This window comes from Dromiciops gliroides, chromosome 1 (genome assembly GCF_019393635.1).
Source record: "Dromiciops gliroides isolate mDroGli1 chromosome 1, mDroGli1.pri, whole genome shotgun sequence".
NCBI classification, from domain to species: Eukaryota; Metazoa; Chordata; class Mammalia; order Microbiotheria; family Microbiotheriidae; genus Dromiciops; species Dromiciops gliroides.
The window spans coordinates 345,087,080-345,113,181 of NC_057861.1; the positions used below are offsets into that span (position 1 = coordinate 345,087,080).

Below are 26,102 nucleotides of genomic sequence, written 5' to 3' on the forward strand. Positions count from 1 at the left end.
TAGGTCAGCTCTGGAGGCACGGGAGCTCTTCATGCATCCCCATCCTTCAGCACTGAGCAAGTGTGGACATAACCTTCCACTGGCCTCCCTGTTGCCTTAAACTCCCAGCAGAGAGAGAGCGCAGAGGGACTCTAGCCCAGCCACTAGCAGAGGGGAGTGGGATGATCTGGGATTTCTACACCCTGCCCCAAACCCTCTCTATTTTGATTTCTACTTTTTAACCTTCCAGTCCCTTTTGAGGGTCTTTGCTCAGTGACATTAAGATGATTAGAGAGTTCTTGTGTTGGCCATATGGCCTGATATTTTTTTTCCCCTTGTCCATCCCACCCCAGAGTTACCTAGATCAGGTTCTCTATGAAATAATTTTGATCATTTTTTAAATGTGGAGGGAAAGAAGGAGTTTCTCCTTTGCCTCCCTCTCTCCCTCCTCCTACCTTGAAATGGTTTAGTTTGAGTGGTTGTTAAGGCAGAAATCATGGTTTAGTCTTTTGGGGGTGGTTCATCATACACTGTTTCAGTGAGAGATCAATTAGACCTCAGGGAATTGACAGCTGGGGTGAGTGCGTTGTGCGCGTGTGTGCAGGAGCTGCTGGTGAGTGAAATGAGTGAGTTGTTTTCCTACCTGGAACCAAGGGGCCTTAGAAAGTTCACCCTGAGCTTTGTCCAACCTTTCCTTTGGGATTCTGAGCCTAGCAGCTCAACGGGTGTTTAATGCCTGGCTTACACATAATAAATCTGGAAGAAGCCTAAAAAAAAAAAAAAAGAAAAAAGAAATATAGCTGAGAGGGGGCAGCTAGGTGAAACAGTAATAGAGCACCGGCCCTGGATTAAGGAGGACCTGAGTTCAAATCTGGTCTCAGACACTTGACACTAGCTGTGTGACCTGGGGCAAGTCACTTAACCCTCATTGCCCTGCATTTAAAAAAAAAAAAAAGAAGAAATATAGGTGAGAAGTTAACCTATTCTGTACATAGGTAAGGGTCTCTGAAAAGACATGGAGGCAAAACAAGGAATGGCTTCTAAGGAATACTTCTAACTCTTGTACATTCTGGAAACCTCTCAAAACAATCTAGACATTTGCATACAAATGACTAAATTTTGCAAATGTTACAGAGAAGTGAGACTATATGCCATGGACTTTGTGGCATAGTCAACAGTGTTATAAAGTTATTATATTTCTGAAGAAAACAAAGGCCATATACCAGCCAACGCCAGAAAAAAACAGCCACATCTGACACACACAAAATATCTTTAGATAGGAACTCAGTCAATAAGCATTTATTAAGCACTACTCTAAAAGATAATCCCTGCCCCCCAGAACCTCATGACTTCACAAAAGTCATGCTACTCCAGCTTGGAAAAGCTTAATTTACAATTAGTACATGAGAACTCACTTAAGAGCAAATATTTATTAATCACCTGCTATGTGCAAGATATTGGTTATATAAATATAAAAGGAAACCAGTCCCTGACCTTAAGGAATTCATATTCCACTTTCAGAACAGCTGTACATGTTCACAGGTAGGAAAATACAGCAGAATTTTAGGAAGGAAACTCATATAACAGCAATTCCATCGGGGCCTTGCTTCCCACTCCCCACAGTATACCTACTCTGAACTTTATGCAACCCTTGAATGCAAAGCCTGTTGACATCCAAACTTCCCAGGGAGCTTAGGTCTCTCTAGTTCCTACCTAGAATCTCTGACAATCCCTTCTCTGATCCCTCTGCCAACCAATTTATAAAATATGATCTGGAATATGAGGATTGGTACGTCATGGCAGAGAGGTGACTTGGTAATGTCCTATAATTTGCATTTTCAGTAACAGGGAATTATCAAAATACTTGAGATATTTTATGTATTTGTAGTTTTTTTTTTTTTTAAAGGAGAAAGAGAAAAGGCAAGAATAGCTTTGGGGAGCTGAGAATGTCTCTCAGTCAGGGCTGACATGCCTAGAAGTTAATTCCATTCTTCTTTCATCCATGTTAAAAAAATACAATCACCCCCCCCCCTTCCTCTCACTGTCTTGTTTGAAAATGTGTTTCATTTTGTTTCAGTAGCTTCTTTCTTATCAGTTAGAGATTGATGTAGGTTATCAGGAAATCAATATAGACATACAAGTAAAAAAACTTTGTAAAGCTGAAAGTGCTATATGAAATGAAGAAAGTGGTGATGTTTATGGGACTCTCTTAATCATCCACACCTTAGTGAGAATGATTTAAATCCTTTCTCCTTTCTCCTGATCACCTGGCTAATTTGCTACCTAGAAGAAATAATGAGTTTCTTGTGTTAAGGGGGGGATATTTAGATTTTATAAATCTAGAGCCCTAAGAGGTCTTAAAGGTGTGCTAGTTCAACTCATTGTTTGACAGATGGAGAAAGTGACATCTAGGGCAATTAAATGACTTGTCCAAAGTCACATATAGAGTATAAAGATTATTTAATCTAAATAAGGATACACCTTAAGGAAAGAATTTTTCTTTCTTTTTTGGAGATTGGGTTTTCTGCAACCCTCAAATTACTCCATTTTTGATGGTTTTCACCTATAAATAAGGCTAGTTGTAAATAACAATATAAAGTCTTGTCATTCCTACAGTACAATGTGGTCTTTGACAAGTCCAAACCTCAGAGTGCAACATCTGCTTGGAATAAAAAATGAAATAAAGGTATACTATTTTAAACACTGACTTTGAAAAATAAATCCAGTAGCATCCATGTGAACTTGATTTCATCTTGTGACACATTCACATCATTTGCTTTCCATAAATGTAAGTATTCTCTGGCTGATGGGCACATGGTAAGTCTCATCTAGAAGATTACTGCACATGGATTCTGCTTTGTCTGGACTTTGTGCTGAAAGCAGCTCAGAACGAAAGGTGGGAGGAGTGTGAACAATAGAATTTTGGACCTCTGGAGGCCTTAAAGCAGCAGGAATCATCTTCCAAGTCCCAACAGCACATGGTCACAGCGATATAGCTCAGAGCATTTAGGCAAATAATTAGAAAACCTACAACAAGACTGGGGTGGCATGTCAAATTGAGAGGCAAACTCGAACTTGAACTCTTCAGGACTCAAATTACTGTGCTGGCTGTGTCGGGAGAGAAAAATGGAATAGGCAATCTCAGTGTTGTGGCCACAAAATTATCCTGCATTCACCATCTGAGTTAAATCTCGCTAAGCTTTATTTGAATTGTCCTACTTTTTGATTCAATCACCTTTCTTTTCCCTCACAAGTATATGTTATTGGCTTATTCAAGTTTCATCTTCCACAGTCCTGTCAGCCAAGCAAGGGCTTAAGCTGTTTCTTCAAGAAGTGGCCAGCAGCCAACAGGGGTTGCTGAGAAAATGAGGCAAATGGCATCCTAGGGCTTCCCCTGGGAAACTAAGACTTCTCATATACTTGGCTCCATCTCTGTAGGCTATCTGGAGAACCACTGATATTTCTCTTACAACGACTAAGCCTTGGAACATCATAAATAGTGAATTTAAATTCAGTAAATAAGTATTTCTTAGGTCTATATGATGGTATTTCAAAATAATGTATGTGTCTGGGACAGCTAGGTGGCACAGTGGATAGAGCACTGGCCCTGGAGTCAGGAGGACCTGAGTTCAAATCTTGCCTCAGACGCTTAACATTTACTAGCTGTGTGGCCCTAGGCAAGTCACTTAACCCCAACTGGCACTCCTCAAAAAATAAATAAAAATAATGTATGTGTCCAAGGTTAGGGGAAATAGTAGACCTCTTTTCTTGGAAGTCTTAATTCTACAGAATTTAAATGCACATTAAGTGCCTACCACATACAAAGAACTGGGTAAGATACTGAGGATGATTTAGATGACAGTACCTGTCTTCAGGAGGGTTTTATTCTCTGAGGAAGAAGTAAAGACCATAAATAATGTCAATAAAATTTTGATGGCTGCACTGTCTGTTTTATTTGAGAACTCCTCCACCAGTGCAGATGACCTGTCCTTTTTCCTCCTGTGTCTTTTTTTGCCCCTATCATTCAAAGTGAGACATGGAGGCAGAGAGAGAGAGAGAGACAGACAGACAGAGACAGAAAGAGAGAGACAGAGATACAGAGAGACAGAGAGAGAGATACAGAGATAGAAAAAGAGTCAGAGAAAAGGAAAGACAGGCAAAGAAACAGAAACAGAGAAGAGAGACAGAGACAGAGATAGAGTCAGAGACAGAGAGACAGGAAGGCAGTGAGACACAGAGATAGTGACAGAGAGACAGAAAGACATACAGAGACACAAAGAGACAGAGACAGACTTAGAATTCCCTTCATCATCCCAAAGCACACTTTATCTCTGAGTGAGAACGAATATAGGTCTTGTAAATTGGGGGACTTTATCTATTTGCCCCCATTACAGAAGTATTTTAATAGCAATACTCACCCATCCTCTGCAACCCCTAAACAAAGAAAAATCATTCAAAATTGATGTCTATTTCTTCACCACCACCACCATCTACAGACTCCTGCAACAAATCTGTATCGCAAAACGAAAAGGAATTAGTATTTGATAATAAACATCCCAGTCTCTAATAATACTTGAGCTAGATACCCCAAAGAACTCACAGCCAGTTTAGATGGCACTAGAGAAATGTGGGTCTCTCATGTTTGTATCTACACAGATGAAGAAAACCACACCATAATAGACCAAAATCTCAAGAATGCCACTCCTTAGAATTTGACATTTCACTAGGCTTCAATCTGACCCTACAAACCCAACAGTGAAAACAAGTATTATCCAGAGACTAAGACTAAGTAGCATGAACACATATCTAAGGCACAGCTATGGAGGATGCACATGCCACAAATCTAAGGCCAACTATGAAGGATGAATGAAGGAAGTAATCCAAGTCCCTCTTCAAATCCCTCCTTTACTTTTGACACTTTTCCCCATCCCACTACTGATGTCAGCATCCTCTGTCTCATGTCCCTCAATGTTCTATGAATCTCTGGAGACAAATCAGGCAAATAACAGGATGTGAATGTGCTGACATGGGCTTACAAACACATTTGCACATGCGCATGCACACACACATGAAAAACATTGTGAGAAAATAATTATTAATAATGGATTTCTTGGGGACCCAGAAATCAGTTCCTCAGTCCTATCTCCCCACCCCCCACTTCAAAAAGTCCAGTTCTCCTAGGGAAACTTTATCAAATGCCATCTTGGACAAACCCAAGGGAAGAAAAGAAATGGATTCTTTTGTCTATTTCAGTGAAGGACTGATGGGATTAAACCACACCTAGATAATGGATTTAGCCTTGAGCAACTTGAGTGAGGGTTTTTTTACATTCTTTTCCCAGATGTCACCACCAGAATCCGTTTTAATGTAGACTACCTTCAAATCATGTCAACCAATGGAATTGAATGATGCTAATCAATTAGCCTTGATCAATCTATAATGACCTGCCTCTGTCAAAAGAAGATTAAACCTCAAGCTTTTTAGGACAGCATGGGGTCTTCACTGAGTCTTCCAGATCTTCCAGGTCTTCTAGGTTTCTCTTTTCTCCTTGAGACCACATGCAGCATGGGTCTTTTGGGATTTTTCTCCTGCTCATGCTAACTGTCATGCTGAAGCGCTCTCCCTGCTTTCTCCACTACAAGATCTGAGACCATGCAAAGTTAGGGAGATACGTGGCCAATATTTTACTTATATAATATTAATAAATTAACATATGCTTACCTAAAGCTGATATCTATAGAAAATTAATTTCAACAACCACAATAATAATGTTCAAAATCGGCATTTATGGCGGCAATAAATGTGGAATCATTTAATGTGTTATACAGTTTTTCATCCCTCTACCTTTTCACTGGTTACCCCTAATGCTTAAATATAATCCCTTCTCATCTCCACCTTGTGGAACCCCTTTTTGCCTAAAAGACAAAAGCTCAAGATTCTCCATGAAAACATTCCTGATCTCGAACCTCACTCTCAACTGCAAGTGCCCTCTCTTCCTAACTACTTTTTATTTATATACTTTGCATTTATTTGCATTCATTCTCTTAATATTTATTCTATATATACTTAAACATGTACTTATTTTCTCCCTATAAGAGTACAAATGCTTTGTGAGTAGGAATTGCTTCTATTTTTTTTAATTAGTATTTGTATACTCAGAACCTAGAACAGTGCTTGGTCCATAGTAGATACTTAACAAATGCTTCTTAATTAGTTGATTAATTGAATTAAAAAGATGCTTTATTAACTTGGGGAATCAAGTAAAGCTTCCTACTCAAGGTAGCCTTTGAATTGGGTTTTAAAGTTTGGATAGGAATTCAGTTGGGTATGTTATAGGTATTCTGTGTCTGTGGTCAATGCCATACCACAAAGTCTGTAACTTTTTGATACACTTTCTACCCCTCTTCCCTTTCCTTCACCCTGTTGGCAAAGTGGTAGAAACAGCTTGGTCTATACATTCTAAATCTCTTATTGGGACATTTCAGAAAAATCTATCTTGTTGCATACATTGAAAATTGTTCATAAGAGTTTTAGCACCTTTAAAAACAAAATGAAGCAGGTTTCCTCAATTAAAAAAAAAATCTGATTATGCTGAAAGCTCTCAGACTAGAGCTGAAAAATTGGTGAACTGCATATTTCCAATTGAAAACAAGGGAGGAGTATGAACAACTTGAAAACAGCTGGTCACCATGGCAATGGAGATAAATTCATTCCAATTGGAAGGAAAGTGCCATGGAGTTTGACCAGGTTTATAGACCATCAGGGAAGGAGACCATGTGGACTTTTTCCTCCATCTTTTGTTCTGAGTCAGAAGAAAGAAAAATTGAGGAATTGATGCTGGAAGGGAGAAACATAATTAAGGTATTTTACCCTTGGTCTTGCCAGGACTAGCAGAAGGCTCTGTCCTTGGCCCTCTTCTCTTCTCTTTCTACACCCTCTCCCTTGGTGATCTCATTCACTCCCACAGTTTCAACTATCACCTCTATGTGGACAACTCCCAAGTCTGCATCTCTAGTTCACAGTTTTCTCCAAAGCTCCATATTCTAATTTCCAATGGTCTACTGAACATCTTCAGATGAATGTCTTACTGCCATATGAAACTATAAAACTAAGACTGTGTCTGAAAATGTATATAGGGCATATATGATCTGTCCAGTGCTTATAGTGATTCCAAAACATTTCAAAGTTCCAACAACAAAGAACCTGATCTGGGATACCTTTCTCTTAGGGCTCTTTCTGATTTTGCGAATCCAGATAAACCAAAGTGGAGTCACCCCATACTATCCCCTTTGGAGTACAACTTCTGGGATATAGGGGGAAAAGTAACACTGACTCCACTAGCATACTGGATAAGAGACCCCTCATGTTTGTCTTGTTGGTTTTCTGTCTCTCAACATAAGGGTTGGGATTGCTGTCTAAAGTGATTACTTTCTCCTGATTAAGGTCTAGTTTATTCTGAGTTCCACAGTGAGTCAAATTATCTAGAGTTCTCAGTGACAACTCCTGGAAGTACCTAGCCTTTATAGAAGGTAATTTTTGATTGCCTAGAAAAAGTGTACCCAATAGGTTATAGTCAAGTGATAATTTTTTCATCGAGCTAACATGTAAGACACAAAGTTCAAAGAGGTCCCTAAATAAATTTAGACATCTAAATGAATGTAGGTAACTCCTATTTCTTTTATAAGCTCTAACATATATACAATTATTATCAATGTTCAACTTGGTTATACTTTAAATTGGTTCTAAGTCAATCTGGTGAAAGTGGCTTATTGTTTTCTCATAGGTCATATGAGTCCATAATATGAATGTAAATAAGGCTTTCAAGGATAGCAACCTTCAAGTCTTTTTATTAACTTCTTAAACTTTTCAGCATCTTTGTGAAAGAAGTGCAAGACTTTCAACCCTGTGACATTAATACCCTAAATTGTGTACTTAAAAGACTTTTCCCCCTTATTTTGAACCATATTTCATTTTAATATCATGATTTCATTTGGCCTCTATCTGTGTGTTTTTTTAATACATAGCTATGTCTAAAAGCCATCCAAAAACATGTGTCTTCTATTTTTTTTACTTTTATCAATAGTTACACAACATGAATTCATACACATTCATAAATACACAGGTCTTTTTGACATCTCTCTTTTTATCAGGAAATTGGGTAACAGAATAAAACAAATTAAAGAGTGGTAAGCTGCTCAGATCTTTAGAATAAACGTCCCATCCACAATCCTTTTTCTATGTATATCCTTTTTTAGGTAAGTTGAAACTTGAACCATATGCTAGCATGGAGCAAATGGGTTTTTGGTCTAGTGCAGAACATTTATGGATGTGGTAGCAGATATTCATGCATGCAGTGAGGAGAAGGAGGTGAGGTAAGAGGAATAATAGATGCTGGCCCAGGAGAGAGGAACATAGGTTTAGGTTAAGGGAATTTGTGTAAATATCATATTTTGGTTAGTTTACACACTTTCTTTTTTCTTTCCCATTAATGAAATCTCAAATACTCTGAATCTCAACTGCTTCCCACATCTTTTCCTTTTTTGTATTGTGGAAATTTATTTTGATTTGGGGACCCTACCTTTAGGCTGAGATTAGAAAGCCTTGGGCCCTCAGGGTCTCTCCCCCTCCTCCTCAACTTCAGGTGAGCAAAAAAGCCCCATGGGCTATACAAGACGCCAGGTCAGACAGCTGGGGGGGGGGGGGGGAAAGCCCCACCTCCCTCAGACCTGAGCGGAGCTATCCAAAGATTCGGGATAGCCTGTGTTGAGGCATGAGGCTCAAGAGCACCCCCACCCCCCCATCAGCCGCAGCTCTGGCTGGCGGATTAGCTAGGTCTGTGGGGGCGAAGGAAGCCCTGAGATTTGAGTGGAGAGAAGAAAAGGCATATATAGACCAGGAGGACGGACTAGGGGACGGCTGATTAGGGGCTGAGGACAGACTAGAAAGACAAGACTCAGGGGTTTGGATGGACAAGAAGAGGTCAAGAGGCGGCTGAGGAGATGGCAAAGATTGGAGACTAGAGGGGGATGGACTAAAAAAAAGAAGGAGGGGGATGGACTGGGTGGACTAGAGAAGGACGGACTAGGAGAGAGGCTGACTAGAGGGGAGCGTGGACAAGGACGGAGGAGAGAGAGTTCAGAAAAGGAGAGACCCGGCTGACAAGGTTACAGGCCTTAATACAAACCAGGGAACGTGTAACGTGCCCTGAGGCTGGAGGCAGCTAAGGCCCTTATTGTATTCAATAAATTCAAGGCGCAGCAGGTGGGAAAGAGACCACAGGAAAGCAATCAGGTTGTACATTTTATTTTCTTGTATTCCTAATTTGAAATGGTATCTCATAAATAAACTCTGCTTTGATTATTTAGTTAAGAAGCTTCTTAATCTTTAGTCTATCAGTTTGCGAGCAGTGTGGTGGAACTTTATAAATGGCCCACATTAAATTAATGAAGTCAGCCAAATAGTCAAAAGTCCCCAGATTAGTCATTCATAGATCAGTTGCCCCCAAATTAGGCCCAGTCAAGTCAAAAATATTTCACAGTATCTCTTCTCAGGTATATCAACTTCTCCCTCATCCTCCTTCCACAATGGCATTTTCCCTTAGCAAAAGCAAGTGATAAAAACTTTGCTACCTCCTCTCTCTATTAGCATGTAGAGGACAACTACAAAATTCTCCTAAATCATGTTGGGGTGATTAACTTGGGGAGATATTCCACTTCCGGTGGGGAGTAATCCTCTACAAGTATTCCTGGGGTCAAGGTAAATTAATTGATAATCATTAGGTGTAGAATACTGTTCTTGTTTGTACTTCATGGAGGATTGTGACACTGGGATGAGGTCATGACTTGCACTGAATTTAAGTGAGGGAGGCTGTGCAAGATCACCTGGGTCCAGTGGCAAGATAGATATCAAGATGAGTGGAAATAGCCCTGGATGTTTAAGGCAATTAGGGTTAAGTGACTTGTCCAGGGTCACACAGCTAGTAAGTGTCTGAGTGAGATTTGAACTCAGGTCATCCTTACTTCAGGGATACTGATGTATCTACTGTACCACCTAGCTGCCCACAGAATACTATAATAACTGCAGGGAATGCGGGGGGAGGGGGGGATGTGGGGAAGTAAGACTTAAGAGAGCACTTGGAATGGCAGAAAACATTTGTACTGGGAGTTCAGAGATCTGGTTTTTATTCTATGTGCATAACAATCAAACAACTCAGCAAATATGTATTGAGCACATATCTTCAAGGCATTGTGGTAGGTGTTAAGGATACAGTTGTGGAAGGAGGAGACAGGGAGGAGGAGAGAGAGAGAAACAAAGAGAAGCAAAAGGAGAGAGAGAGAGAGAGAGAGAGAAATCCTGCCCATAGGGAGATAGCAATCTAATAGCAGAAATAAGACATATTCAAAAATATGTCTGATACAAGGAAGAATGCAATAAAGATAAGGAGTCTAGACAAGATAGGATCAGAAATATTGGGAAGGAGAGAATACTTTCAGTTGATGGATACCATCCTGGATGTGATCATTGAGGAGTTCACATTGGAGCTAGGCTTTGAAAGTAAGACAAGAATTCCAGCAGACAAAGATGTTAAAAAAAACAAAAAAGTTAATTTCCTAACTTGGAGTACAAATTGATCTTTGTGGATTCATAGAGAAGAAGATGGGGCAGCATAGAAGGATAACTAGAAGTTCAGTTTAACTTTTATAAAATGTATATGAAACCCAGGGTGGAATAAGTATAAAAATATGAACTAGAGATTATGGAGAGCTCTGAAATGCCAATGTAAGGAGTTTGTATTTTATCTTCAGGCAATGAAGATTTTTAAAGGGAAGGGGGAAGTAAGGTTGCTAAGGTCAGCCCCTGTACCAGGATACCTATGTATATGAAGGATGGTTTGGAGAGACTAGAGGTGAGAGAAACTGTTAAAAGTTTTCTATAATAGTATAAGAGACAAAGCTAGTAATCATAAGTGATTGAATTAGAGTAATGGCATTGTAATTGGACAGGATAGGATGGATGCGAGAGAAAGTAGGTAGAAGTCAAAACAATAAAATTTAACACTCATATATAGGGAGCAAAGATGAAGGAAGAGTAATAAGGATTCTGAAGTCTTGAGCTGGTTGACTGAGGATGTTGGTGTCATTAATGAAAACAGGGAAGTTGGAAGGATGTTGGGTTTTGATGCGATGATGTTGAGTTCAATTTTATACACTATGATTTTGAGTTGCTTATAGGACCTTGAGGTGGAAATAGATATTAGACATCTGGGTACATGAGACTAGAGAAGAAGGAGGGACCAGCTCTAGGGGAATAGACTTGTTAGGCATCAGCATGGAGGGTGGGCCTGAAGCTTTGGAAGTGGTTGAAATCCCCAAGTGCAAGAAGAAGAAGAGGAGGGGACAGGAAAGTACAGGACAGGGCAAGTCTAGATAAATATGTTTAAGTTCTCTCAACTATAGTTTTTCATCTAGAAAAAGACTATATGGGGCTAGATGATTTGGATGATCTCTAAAGCTCCTTCTGGTGGATAGTATATTTTTTATGATTAAGTCTCTGAATAAGAAGTTAGAGAAGAAATTATTTGTGTAAGGTTTTTTGAGATGAATGTACCCACTACACTTCAACACCTACAGGGTAGAAGACCTGTGGAATTGCAGAAAGTTTTAGAAATGTGTCCTTATTCTAGTCAACTTGACTTTTTTGTAACCTACCTGATGGTGAGAGAATACTTTGGAAAGTCCTTGTGAGAAGAAACACACCATGAAGATGCTACTTTACTCCAATTGCCATCAGCCTCTCAACCACAGTATAATGGAGTAGAGTGTTCCCCATCTAAAATATATCATACTGGAAAAATAACTATTTTTTTTTCCTACCTAATACAACCTTGCCTTCTGGAATCACAGCACAGAAGCACTTGGCTACTCAGCTAGTGGGGACTAGGACCCAGAGAAAAAGAGGGTAATAGTGCTAAAATACTCAAGAGTACGGGGCACCAGATGACCTGAAGGTCTTTTCCCATTCTGAGACTTGGTGATTCTGTGGGGAAGAGGAGTAGCACTAGGTAAGAGGAAATGGAGGAGATAATTTTTAATGTATATATCCTAAGAAGTAAGGAACTTTAATAGTGAAACCTTTGTGAGACTGATAACAATTTGATACTGTGGATACTCATTTTTAATTGGGAAGTGCTAGCTAAGCAGCTCGCTGCAATATTGGGGCAAGGAAAGAGACCAGCAGCCTCCCTCAAAACAGAACGGGATTTATTTTAACAAGAAGGAACTTAAAAAAAAACCACACACACAAATAGGATCAAGGAAAAGGAAATAAAATGGGGAAAGGGAAATTATACAACCTCAAAAGATACCACCACCCAGGAATCAGCTGAGAATCCGCAGCAGACCTCCCATCGTTCCAGCGTCCAGCTAGAATGCCCAATTCTCCTCCCCCAATCCCAGAAAAACCCCATGTAGCCCCAGCCAATGGGATGGGTACTCTGACAGTCACATGACTGCTCTCACTAGGCTTCCAATCATTATAATTTTGCTAGGCCCAGGTAGGCGGGGAGTGGTGATGACAGTGAGGTGCCAGCGCCATGGCACCATGTGGTTTGTGGAGACCCAGGCCAGTAACCTCAAATAACAATGAATTCTTTACAATACAGACCAGCATTTGGAACGCTGACATAAAGAAGACCAAAGAAAAGCTATAATTAGTAGGCCTGATTTCCAGTATGATTGATTTATCATATAATCTAGAATCAATCACTTAATTTCCCTAATAAGCTTCCCTATGTATAAAATGAAAGTTATAATGTTTGAGCTACATACAAAATAGTTCTTGAAAACTTCACTCAACTATGTAAAGGTGAACCCAGCTCATATTATATTGTAGGGAGGTATTTCCATTCTTGCTATTGGGGATGACTGTTACTTGAACTTTGAAGATTGCTGTGCTATTATTTTTAATTAAAACGATAACTTTCTTTCATTCTGAAGTTCCTTACTACTTTTCAAATTTCTTTCATGTCCTCAACTTTGGAGCTTAAGCTCTGTGCACAACTGAATGAAAGAAGACCTGCCAGATGACTCATTAATTGTATGGTAACACCAAACTGGAGTACTATGTTAAAGAGCAGAGAAGGGATAAAAGTTGCAGTGATGAAAGGGAAGGAAAGGCTGATAGTTTAAAGAGGAAGTTGAACTAAATTGTGATGGTAAGGGCCTTATGGTCAGAATATTGTAACTAGAAATTATCTATAGTCAATAAGCAATGAATGCACTTAGAACAATTAGAAGTATATTTAATTTGTACTTTCACTTAAATACCCTAAGGAGGTGAAACATAAATTAAAAATGAAGGATATGGCCTTAAGAAAATAAAAATATGATTTTTATGGGTTCTAGAAAAAAAAGTAGTAAGTTGGAACATAAAGGAGTAAGATAGCTATTCAGGGAAGTTATTTCAAACCAAAAGTAGAGAAAGAAGAGATAAGGAATGGTGGTTGGTTACTCTATAATGTGTATTCTGAATCAGCTATTCATCCCTTGCATGACAACAAATAGAAGTGAACTACCTTTCTTTAGAATATGGTTTAAAGATTAATGAAACTGAAAATAGGAAAACCATTGAGTAAATAAATAAAGCCAGGATCTGATTTTTTGAGAAAAAAGTGGATAAACAATTGGTTAATTGGATTTCAAAAAGGAAAGAAGAAAACCAAATTCCAGCATCAAAAATGAAAAGGATGATTGCATCACCAATTAAGATTGAAATTAAAACAATTATTAGGAGCTATTTTTAAAAATTATATGCCAATAAATCTGTCAATTTAAGGAAAATGGATGATTATTTATGAAAATGTAAATTGTCCAGATTAACAGTGAAAATAGGATACTTAGATAACCGCATCTTAGAAAAAGAAATTAAATAAGTCATCAATAAACTTCTTAGAATATGGTTTAAGAATTTTCAAATTAGATGATGACTACTCATTTTTTTTGTGACATGATTCACATGAATATAAATGATACTAAAATAAGAAATCCCTAAAGCATTGTAAGGTTCATAATATTTTGAGAAAGCAATTCAAGATGACCTATGTGTCAAGGCTAAACTATTTCATCTTCTAGACATAAAGATGAGGGATTTGGGGAATAGGGGTTGTACTTTCATCCTAGCTCTCTACTGAAGTACAGTGCTTCAAATGACAAAACCATACCTGGAAAGTAAACAATTGACTAAAATTATAGTGTCTGAGAATAGGATTTAGATTTCTAGAGTGTAATTTAAATGATAAAAAATGAGAGATTCTTAGGCATACAGTGCACTGAACAAGGCCTGGTTAGAATATATGCATGGAATCTAGCAAATCTAATCAAAAGGGCTTTATACTGAAAAAAAAATGATGGAGGAAATTATATCTACCCACAAGCTTAGGTGGCATGAATAGTAGGGAATATATAAAGGATAGTGGTATGAATGTCAGTGAATTCATAGAAGAAAATATCCACAAAATAAGAACAATAAAACTATGGATATACATATACATATACACATACACATATATGTGCATGTATGTGCATACATACAGGTACACATCAAATAGGTAACAAGCAATCTGAATGAGATTCTAATGCACAAAAGCAAATTAGATATGATAGATATCTCTGAGGTATGTTGGATAGGAACCACAAATAGAATATGAACTCATTCAAAAGAAAGATGATAGATAAATGGGGAGGGGTGGAATAGCACTGTATATTAAGATGATATACTCACATGAAGAAATCTAGGACTTTTAGGTGAAACATGCCCAAAGAACATTTGGCAAAAGATCAAAAGAGGTAGAAAGAAAAACAAAATTGTCATCAGATTTCCTATGCACCTTTTGCGGTAGGGAAAAGACATGAATAAGGAGTCTGGTTTATTATTTGCAAGATTTGCAGGGACACCTGATATAACAGAGATCTAAAACATTAATTATTTATTCATCTCTTGGCATGTCATCTGCCAAAAAACAGAGAAGCTAATATTGTCATGATTTGGTTAATGATCATTTTGTTTGTCAAATGATGAAGAAAACAAAAAGGGGAAATGCTATTTAATAACTGTTCTTATAAATGAGAAGAAATTAATTAGTAAAGAAGAAATGACACAAACCGTGTGGAGTGAGGGGTGTGTGGTGGGAAATAGAATTTGGGATAGAGAAGGAAATAATATCTAGGGAATATCCCAGTTGGCTCTATTCTTTTGGACTTGTCCATCATGCCAACAAGAAGTGATAGAAATACTAGGGCCATAGAATTAAGAAGCCAGGCAATTTAGAAATCATCTAGACCTAATCCCTCATTTTTGGACCCCTAAGGATGGGCTATGCGATACTAAGAGTTTGAAAAGGAAAACTGATATCAATTGAACTAGTCTTACAAAGACTGATGTGTTTCCTCTCCTACCTCCCCCAAAGGGTTATCTCCATAGATCCTTTCAATTCATATTGGGCCCTTTCCATTTGGCTGTCATGCCTGTGAGCAGGGCACTAAGCAGCCATGGTGCCCAGCCCAAATGGCATGATTCTGAAGCCCCATCTCCACAAAGATGCAAAAATGAGTTGCCACATGGTTTAACCAGCCAGCCGGGAAGATCAGGCGATAAAAGACCCATCAAGCAAAAGCCCATCGAATTTCTGCTCACCCTGCCTCTGGTCCTATCTGGCCCATTGTGAGGTGCCCTATTGTCTAATACCACACCAAAGTACCTGCTGGTAGAGGATTCAGCTTGGAAGAGCTTTGGGCAGCTGGAATCCATAAAATAGTGGCACAGACCATTGGTATCTCTGTGGACCCTTTTCGCCAGAATAAGTCTACAGTGTCTCTCCAGGCAAATGTGCAGCAGCTGAAAGAATATCGGTCCAAACCAATCCTCTTCCCAAGGAAACCATCTGCACCCAAGAAGGGAGATAGCTCTGCTAAAGAACTCAAATTGGCAACCCAACTTATAGGACCAGTTATGCCCATCAGAAAGATCTACAAGAAAGAGAAAGCTTGCGTCAGTACTGAAAATGAGAAGAATTTCAAGGCCTTTGGTAGTCTTCAAAAGGCCCGAGCCAATGCCCATCTCTTTGGTATCTGGGAAAAATGAGCCAAGAAGGCTGCAGAGCAGGATGTGGAGATGAAAACGTAAACAGACTCTGATAACTTTCAATAAAATTATACAAAATTGAAAAAAAAATCATACTGGGATGAAACACACGGAGATTAAAATGCTTCTTTTTTTAAAAAATTTCTAAACATTATAGTCTCCTTATTGTTAATATTTCTAGTCACATTCTTAATGAGTCAGGAATCATTCTGTCTTGTGCAGGGCTTCCTCCCCACCCCAGACTCATGACATGCATATCACGTCAAGAAAATAACTGAAGACATTGACCTTTTGGGGAGCAAAGAATGTGTTACTAGTTTTCTGAAGTATGTGCCTGGCTGGAAAAGGCACCCCTCTGATTTTGTGCTGTGACAATTGATAAAGCAACATTTCATGAACTGGGCCACTCATTAGAGACTAGAAGGACTTTCGTATCCCTAAGGGAGATGTGTAAAATTATTCTCAATCATTCAGCACTTCAAGTGTTGGACATAGGAACAGTAGAGACCTGGGCAGGGCTTGCTGCTGTCTGGGACTGCCAAGCACAGAAAAGCTGTGTGTGCAGAGAATAACTAGCATGTGTGTAGCAGCTGGAATGATCTGACAGCTCCAACAATAGAAAGGGGAAGGGAGAAGTGGAGAGGAGACAGGAAAGAGAACACAAAGCAAAATGGGGAAACCTCCTATTATTTACTTGTAATTTATATTAAATAAACATGCTGGGTTTGTTTTCATTTTTGGTTACTAGGAACATTTACGTTATCTCCACTGAATAAAGGGCAGCCAGATCACACAATGACTTTTGCATGCCTGTTACTAAGTAAATCATTTGTGAGTAATGGGTTTCATGCTAACTATAATCATGTTAGCTACAAAGCCTGCCTACTTAAAAGAGGGGGATGTCTTCCAGACACCGGCCATGCACAGTGGTTCAGTGTGAAAACTGCTTTGTGGACAATACCTAGTCCCTAGCATGAGTGGGTCATGCATGATGGGCTTAATTTCATAAGGCAGCATAGCCTAGCAGACTGGCAATGAACCAGAGCTGAATCCTAACATTGGCTCTGTGGGGCCATGGAGTATTTAAGCAGTTTTTATGGAAATGACCAGTCATGTTATTTAAACAACCAGTGAAACCAATGCCATACTCTTCTGGGACAAGAAGAAATATTTATGACAATAAAATACTTAGGAAGAGTCACTGATGGAAGTGGGATGGAATAGCATGGGAGGGAATGTATGTGTGTGTATATGAGAGAGAGAGACAGACAGACAGAGACAGAGATAGACAAAGAGAGACAGGGATAGAGACAAACATAGAAACACAGAGACACAGTCACAGAGACAAAGAAAGTGTTTTAGTTCTTTTCTATGCATCAAATCCTCTTGCCACTTCTGAGAAGATGCAAAATACATGAAACCTTTCCCAATCACCCTTAATTTTAGTGTTTTTCCTCTACTGGTTATTTTCAATACATCATATATATTGCTTATTTGTACGTAGTTCTTTTCATGTTGTCTCCCCCATTAGATTGTGAGCTTCTTTGAGAGGACCGTGTTTTACATTTGAATCACTGGCACTTAGTAAAATGCCTTGCAAATAATTGGCACTAGATAAATGTTTATTGACAGGTTGATGATAGAAATGTGGATAAGTATTTCTAAATTTAGTTCAATATTTACAAATATTTACTAATCAGTCAATAAGTATTTATTGAATGCATACATTGTACTGGGCACTGTGCTACACAGTTAGGGTGAGATGGTAGAATATCAAATAACTTTTGTCTATAGTAAGGAACACTTCCTGGGGACCTATACAGACCTCCAGATTTATAGTGCTATTTGGGGTATGGCTGACCAGACAGAAGAAAAGATTCAATCTTCCTTCCTCAGACATTTACAAAGTACATGACTCTGCACCAGTGAAAGTTGAAGTTTACAATTGTTTATCCATGTCATTGTTTGATTTTCCTTGTCTTTGACTCCCACTTGGTCCAGTCTCTCTTCTATTTTGGCCTTCTTCACTATCTTTGCTAGCTATTCAGTCATACCATATTCTCACCATAACTGTGGGTTTATCCCCAAGGATCTGCCTGGGATTCTCTTCTCTTCTCTTTCTACATTCTTTGTTGGTGACTACCTTACTTCCTATAAGTTCTCATATCTTTGAAATTAATTTTAAAAAAAGAAAAGAAAAGGAAAGGAAATGACTAGCAAATCTATTCAGTTCAAGTCTTTCATCTGAGTTCTGGTACCATATCATCAGATGGACAGGTTCATGGCATAGCAGATTTGCTGGGCCTGAAGTCAGGAAGATTCATCTTCCTGAGTTCAAATCTGGCCTCAGACACTTCTTAGCTGTGTGACCCTGGGCACGTCACTTAACCCTGTTTGACTCAGTTATTAAATTATAAAACGAGGGGCAGCTAGGTGGCGCAGTGGATAGAGCACTGGCTCTGAAGTCAGGAGTACCTGAGTTCAAATCCAGCCTCAGCCACTTAACACTTACTAGCTGTGTGACCCTGGGCAAGTCACTTAACCCCAATTGCCTCACTAAAATAAATGAATGAATGAATGAATAAATAAATAATAAAATGAGCTGGAGAAGGAAATGGCAAACCACTTCAGTATCTTTGCCATGAAAACCCCAATGGTCTCACAAAGAGTCAGACACAACTCTAATGACTCAGCAACAAAAAAACATCTCACCAACTGGCAGTTGGAATTTCAACAGACATCTCAGAGTCAATATATCTAAAACCGAACACCTCCTCCCTTCCACCACTAACTTACTACTCTACTGAACTTCCATTTTTCTGCTAAGGACACCATCATTCTTCCAGGAGTGCCAGTTTGTAATTTCAATGTTATCCCGGATTTCTCACCCTGTTACTTCCATAATATCATTAACATCTGTCCCCTCACACTACTCACATAATCAAACACTCATGAGCCTTTACCTGGACTATTTAATGCCTCCTAATTTTTGTCCCTGACTCAATTGTCTCACAATTCATTATAATCCATCTCCCACATAGTTATTACTGACCCTCCATCTCCCGTTACCATGATGTTGTCCTGGCTGTCCCCATGCCCTAAATATACTATCTCTCTAGTTTATAGAATTCCTTATTTCATTCAAGACTTTATTAAAGCAAAATCTTCTACACAAGGCTCTTTCTGATCACCCTATTGCTATATGCTCCTTCCATAATGCTAGTGTTTATTTTAGATTCATTCTTTATATATGGGTGTGTTGTTGGTAGCCAAGAACACTACAGTGACTCCATTTTGACTCTTGTTGTTGAGTTCTTTTAGTCAGGGCCCCATTTGGGTTTTCTTGGCAAATGATCCTAGAATGGTATACCGTTTTCTTCTCCAACTCATTTTATAGATCAGCATGCTGCGGCAAACAGAGTTAAGTGACTTGCCCAGGGTCACACAGCTAGTGTCTGAGGTTAGATTTGAACTCAGGAAGATGAGTCTTCCTAACTTCAGGCCTGGCACCCTAACCATTGCATGACCTAGCTGTCCTCAGTTTTGTCTGTAGTTCCTCTATTTTGCTTCTGACGTTGTCTGTATTGCAGCCTTTGCCTCTATCTTCTATCTTCCTTATTATGGAAACAATCAGGATAATCCTATCTATTAGGGCAGGATTACCAGAGATAGCTAACTTGAAGAGACTTTCCTGTTACTAGCCTCAGCAATAGACCCTGTCAATCAAAAGATATTATATCCTCTACTCTTATCCTGCAAGCCCTCAACACCAAGCTCTGTCCAACCCAGAGGTACCCCATATCTGATTCACCTCCTGCCTAAATTGAAACCTTATATAAGTCTTGTCCTTTTGTTCTTTGGGGAACCTCTGCCTGTGTGCTGGTTAATTCAATCAACCCTCCTTGGTTTCTAAATTTCTGGTTTTGGTTTTGGTTCTGGTTCCAGATTGGTCCAGCACCAACAGTTTTATCCACAGTGTACATACGTTTCTGGAGAGCTGGGAGTATTTCATTTTTACTTTAATGTAACACAGTGCCTGGAATATTATAGGGGTTTAATCAAGGATTGTTGAGTAATTGATTAACTTGACTCCACTGATCCTTACAAACATTTTATGATGAGGGTGAAGATATCTGCCATTTTAGAGATGAGAAAATTGAGGCCCAGAAAAGTTCAGTGACTTGGCCATAACAAATAGTTATAATGTGAAGTGAGATTTGAAAACCATGTTTCTCCTGTCAAATTTTTCCACAATTAGTTGTCAAAACAATTTATTAAGTACCTTCTGTGTGCCAGACACTGTGCTTAGTACTGGGGATAAAAAAAAATAAAGTGTTGAAAAAAGTCTCATCTCTAAAGGAACTCACAACCTAATGGCAAAGACAAACATGCAAACAACTATGTGCAAACAACTTATAGAAAGGGAATTAGAGTATCAAAGGGAAAGCACTAAAATTAAGAAAGAAAGTGAATTCTTTTTTTTGAAAAAAACATTTTTGTTTTGTTTTGTTTTTTGGTGAGGCAATTAGGGTTAAGTGACTTGACCAGTGTTTGAGGCCGGATTTGAACTCAGGTCCTCCTGAATCCAGACCTGGTGCTTTATCCACTGGGCCACCTAGCTGCCCCCTGAATACAACATTTTAAGTTATTGAGTGGCTAGTTACAAAATTACAATGCGTTTCTGATTAAATTATCTTTATTCAATTCCCTGGCGTTTCTTGGATATCTATACTAACTTACCATATAAAATTCTGTATGTTATCCTCCCTGTATCTTTGTGAGCAGATAACTCTTCCTTCAAGTTTTCCTCTCTGTAAAAGCCTACCTCCTATTGCATAGGAGTCCTGATGCTACCTTTGCAAGAAAATAATGAGTTAATTTGTCATATTGAGCTGTACCTCTGTAAATTGAGAGAGAAGCCTGGCAACCTCTTTTTAACTTCTCCCATCTACTCTAAGGAAACTAAAACTGACATATGCACTCTGGCAATGTTTTGAACAAATGCCCATTGATTATATCTTAGATTCTTTGCTTCTTTTAAACATTCCTTTAACAAAATTTCTGATGTTCTTTCTCTCATTGGTTCACCTCCACCTGACAAAGATCTTTAATATACAACATATAGAAATTGACAATTTAATCAGAAACACATTTCTGATTACTGTTAAGCAAAAAAGCAAAATAACAAAATAAGCATATGATGAAAAGAACAAATTTATGTTGTCCCATAGTAACCTTTTGATATTATATAATCTAAAATGTGCATTTACCTGATAAAATGTTAGATTATTTTCATTTGATTAGTACATTCAAACCTGAGATATGAATGTTTTCAGAATTTTGCAACTAATATGTATATGTGCATATTTACATATTAGTTCACATATGTATGGATGCATGGATGTATGTGTCTGTATATATACCCAGAAAGGAGTAATGTGTGCACATGCATATATATATATATATATGTGTGTGTGTGTGTGTGTGTGTGTGTGTGTGTGTGTGAATTAGAATGGATTTTCTGTATTGCAATGTTTGGGATTTTTTTTTCTAAATTATGTTGCTCATGCTTCCTGTTCTATCCTGGACATGTCATGAAAGGTTGCAATGAATTTTTGTTTTGTTTTTTAAACCTAACAAAATTTATTTAAATGGAAAAATATAAAGATGTAACTAGCTGAACTTGATGACATTCAGGGGTTCCAGTAGAAACTTTAAAATTTATTTTGGGGAGTCGAGGTTTGAATACCCATATAGTAAATTACACCTGTAGCTTTTTTTTCTTTATGAAGTACAAATTCACAAGTCTATAGATAACTTTGGCTTCAAAATTATATGTCATCTTTCAGCATTTTATTCACTGTATAAGTGTCAAGGAGCATGTCTGACTCCAGCATTTACAATGATAGTTGTGTGTCAGTAAGAAATAGCTTCTCTTCCTAAGATTTATCCTGAAAATAATTTATAACTACACCCCGAGAGCATTGCGACCTCTTCATTGTAACAGGGCCTAGGCAGAATTGGCAGCAGTTCCCATAGCTTCTACATGCTGTTGTCCCACAAATGCAACCCAGGTGATCGTGGTTAAGAATTTTAAGGAGCATGAACTTCATCTAAGCTAGAAATATACCCTCAAGAATTCACAGTAAATCAGTGACTTGGAATGAAGTTTGGGCCAGTTGACAGACTGTATGCGTGATATTCAAGGACAAACTTAATTAATTTCTGAGCGTCTCATCACCAAATGGATATAGAATGATATATTTTAAAACTAAATCGGGGCGGCTAGGTGGCGCAGTGGATAAAACACCGGCCCTGGATTCAGGAGTACCTGAGTTCAAATCCGGCCTCAGACACTTGACACTTACTAGCTGTGTGACCCTGGGCAAGTCACTTAACCCCAATTGCCTCACTAAAAAAAAAAAAAAAAAAAAAAAAAACTAAATCGCTGTTGGGGGCAGCTAGGTGGTGCAGTGGATAAAGCACTGGCCCTGGATTCAGAAGGACCTGAGTTCAAATCTGGCCTCAGACACTTGACATGTACTGGCTGTGTGACCCTGGGCAAGTCATTTAACCCTCATTGCCCCACCCAAGAAAAAAAAAAAAAAACTAAAGGGCTGTTGAAGATTGTCTACTAAATAATCAATGGGTACTTGTGGAGGGAGGATACAAACAATCAATTACTTCATATACCTGAAAGGTATTGAAGAACCACAATGCTGTCAATAAAACAGCAAGCATGTATAAAGTGGGCACTCTGCACCAGGCTCTGTGCTAGTAAGGAAACTAAAAATACCAAAAAATGAAGTAATTAATTCCTACTCAAAAGGCACTTACATTCTACTTACACATATAAATATAGACAGAATACATATAAAGTGAATAAATACAAATTAATTAAATACAAGATAATTTAGGAGGGAGTCAGTCAGTAAGGAAATGTTTATTTACTCTGGGCCTGCTATGTTAGAGGAAGTATACTAATTATTGGGTGCATGAAAAGAGGAAAAAGAGCCCCAGCTTTCAAGAAGCTCAGTCTAAGGCGGGGGACAACATGTAGTCAACTATGGACAAACAAACCATACCTCTATCTTTATATTCATTTGGAAATAATCAACAGAGAAGGCAGCAGCTGGCTGGGGTGGGGTGGGGTGGGGTGGAGTCAAGTCAAACATGAGAAATTTTGTTGATTGGATATGTGGGATGTGAGAGGGTAAAGAATCAAGTATAATTCTAATAATGAACCTCGGAGAATGGTGATGCCTTTGACAGAAATAGAAATTTTGTACGAAGGAGGGTTTGAGGAGAATAATGATGAGTTTTAGACGTATTGCATTTGTAATATCTGTGGCATGCATAATTTGAATGTCTGAAAGGTTAGGTGGGACTGATGCTCAGAGAAAATATTGGTACTACATAAATATATTTATAAATTACATGTATAGATGTCATAGTTAAAATTATGGGCACTTATGGGGTTACCAAAAGAAATTGTTGAAGGAAAAAAGTTGATCTAGGATAGAATATTGGGAAACTTAAGTAATTAGAGGTCATGGAATAAATGAACTAGCAAAGAATACTGATTAATAATAATTACTAACATTTATCTACTATGTGCCACACACTGTGTTTACAATTATTATCTCATTTGATCCTCATAACAATCCTTCAAGTTAGGTCCTATTATTATCCCCATTTTACAGATAAGCAAATTGAGGCAAACAGAGTGACTTGCCCATTGTTATATAGCTGGTGTCAGAAGCCATATTTGAACTTATATCTTCCTGATTCCAGGTCCAATGCTCCAATCACTTTTCTACCTAATTAAAAATAATAGTGTACTAAAAACCCAGAAGAGAAAAAGAATCCAGGAGGAGAGGGGAATCAATAGAGCCAAATGAAGGAGATAGATTGAGAAAAATGAGAAAAGGCCATCAATCATATCTGGCAATCAAGAGATCACTGATGACACTAGGAAGTGTAGCTTTAGTTGAGGCGTGGATTCAGAAACCAAATGGAAAAGTATTAAGGAGTTAATGAGAGGAAAAGAATTGGAGGCAGCAGAGGTTTTGTCTCAGTCAAGGAGTCTGGCTGAGAAAGGAAAACAAGTTATAAGATGATAGCTTGAGGGAATGGCAATGTCTGGCAAATAGATTTTTTTTAAAAGATAAAGATAATTAGTAATGTTTTAAAATAGAAGGAAAGGAGGAAACATACAGGGACAAATGGAATGTTCCATTGCACCACAATGACTTTTAGAATTCACGGAACAGCAGTATTGCTGAGTTGTCACATGAGTAGTCAGAGCCAGAAGTAGGAATCAAATTCAGGCCCTTTCCCTTCATAGTCAGTGCTATAACTATTATCAGAAATTTCATCCTTTTACAGATGAGGAAACTGAGGTTCAGAGAGTATTAGTAATTTGCCTAAAGTCACTTGAGAAGCAAGAGACAGCCACGATTTAAACCCAAGTACTTTGAGTCCTAATTAAGTGCTCCTTGGAGTCTCCCATAATATCTGTAGAACCATTTGGATTCACAATTTGGAGCTGAGAAATATAGAGTTATAAGCCATTTTCCAGTACTGAATCTTTAGTTTTACAAAGATTGGCTTTTTTCTTGGGTATTTTTTTTGTGTGTGAGGCAATTGGGGTTAAGTGACTTGCCCAGGGTCACATAGCTAGTAAGTATTGTCTGAGGCCAGATTTGAACTCAGGTCCTCCTGACTCCAGGGCTGGTGCTCTATCCACTGTGCCAGCTAGCTGCCCTGGGGATTTTCTAAGTAATTATCTCTTTGGCTCATGGATTCATTCACCCAGGTGTCCCCTGGGTAGCATCAGATATGGGCTTTCATATAGGTAGCACATACCCATACAGTCCCTCAGCTCCCATTGAAAGATTCAGAATCATATCATTTCCAATGTAAGGTAGATTTTATATTTCATTCATTAAATAATATAAAGGGATTCTTTATATTAGTCTTTATATCATCTCATATGGAGTCTGTTACTTAATAAGAGTCTATTATCCTGGGAAGCTAGGTGGCGCAGTGGATAAAGCACAGGCCCTGGAGTCAGGAGTACCTGGGTTCAAATCCGGCCTCAGATACTTAACACTTACTAGCTGTGTGACCCTGGGCAAGTCACTTAACCCCAATTGCCTCACTAAAAAAAAAAAAGAGTCTATTATCCTTTATATAGTCAAAGTAACTTTGTGGAGATTTCCACTTTTCCCTGGTATTTATATAGTCCTAAAGACTTGCAGTATGATCCTGGATGCTTCCATGTATCATCCACACCACCTCTTCCCGCACAACTCCCTCAATGAGGAGGTAAAGAACTCTTGGTAGCTGGAAAGTCAAGCAGCTCACACCTCTTCACACCTTCCCTCACCCTTAGAGACCTAGCCAATCATTTAATAAAGTTCTATTTCCCAGACCATACAGTTTATAGTTCCAGTGAAGGGCAAGGTCTAGTTCCCTTGACATTGTTATTTTACTTCTTGCTGCTCTTCAACTCCATATCTGACTTGGTCAGAGTTGCTCTAGAATATCTGCTTTGGGTTGAATGGGCTTGGTGCAAAAACTCAGCAGCTCTGCCCTTGACAATTACTAACTTTGATCACTGGCTTGGTTCAGTATCTTTTCTTTGGTCCAGAATAATCTCTGTCTACCACCATTACTGAAGCCAAATTCCTGGTAGATTTGATCCAATAGAGGGATAATAGTATAAAACCTTGCAGTCTTCTACAGGTGATGGGTATCTCTCCAAGTGAAATCAACCTTTCTTTATCTTCACTCTGGATGTCTCCAGTAAGGTCAAGTTTAATTGTTTATGAACTTGAAATGAATCAATAATCTTTATTGTGGTGATAGTTTGGTCATGATGGTGATGGTGGTGGTGTTGGTGGTGGTTGAGAAGGAGTTGTCCTCACAACAACTCTGAGAGATAGATGATATTATTATTTCCATTTTGCAGATGAGGAAGC

At 38.5% G+C, this 26,102-nt stretch overlaps 1 pseudogene; it reads left to right on the forward strand.

Moving 5' to 3' along the window:
- Positions 1-15,524: 15,524 nt before the first annotated feature.
- Positions 15,525-16,158, forward strand: LOC122748943 (annotated as a pseudogene).
- Positions 16,159-26,102: the final 9,944 nt, after the last annotated feature.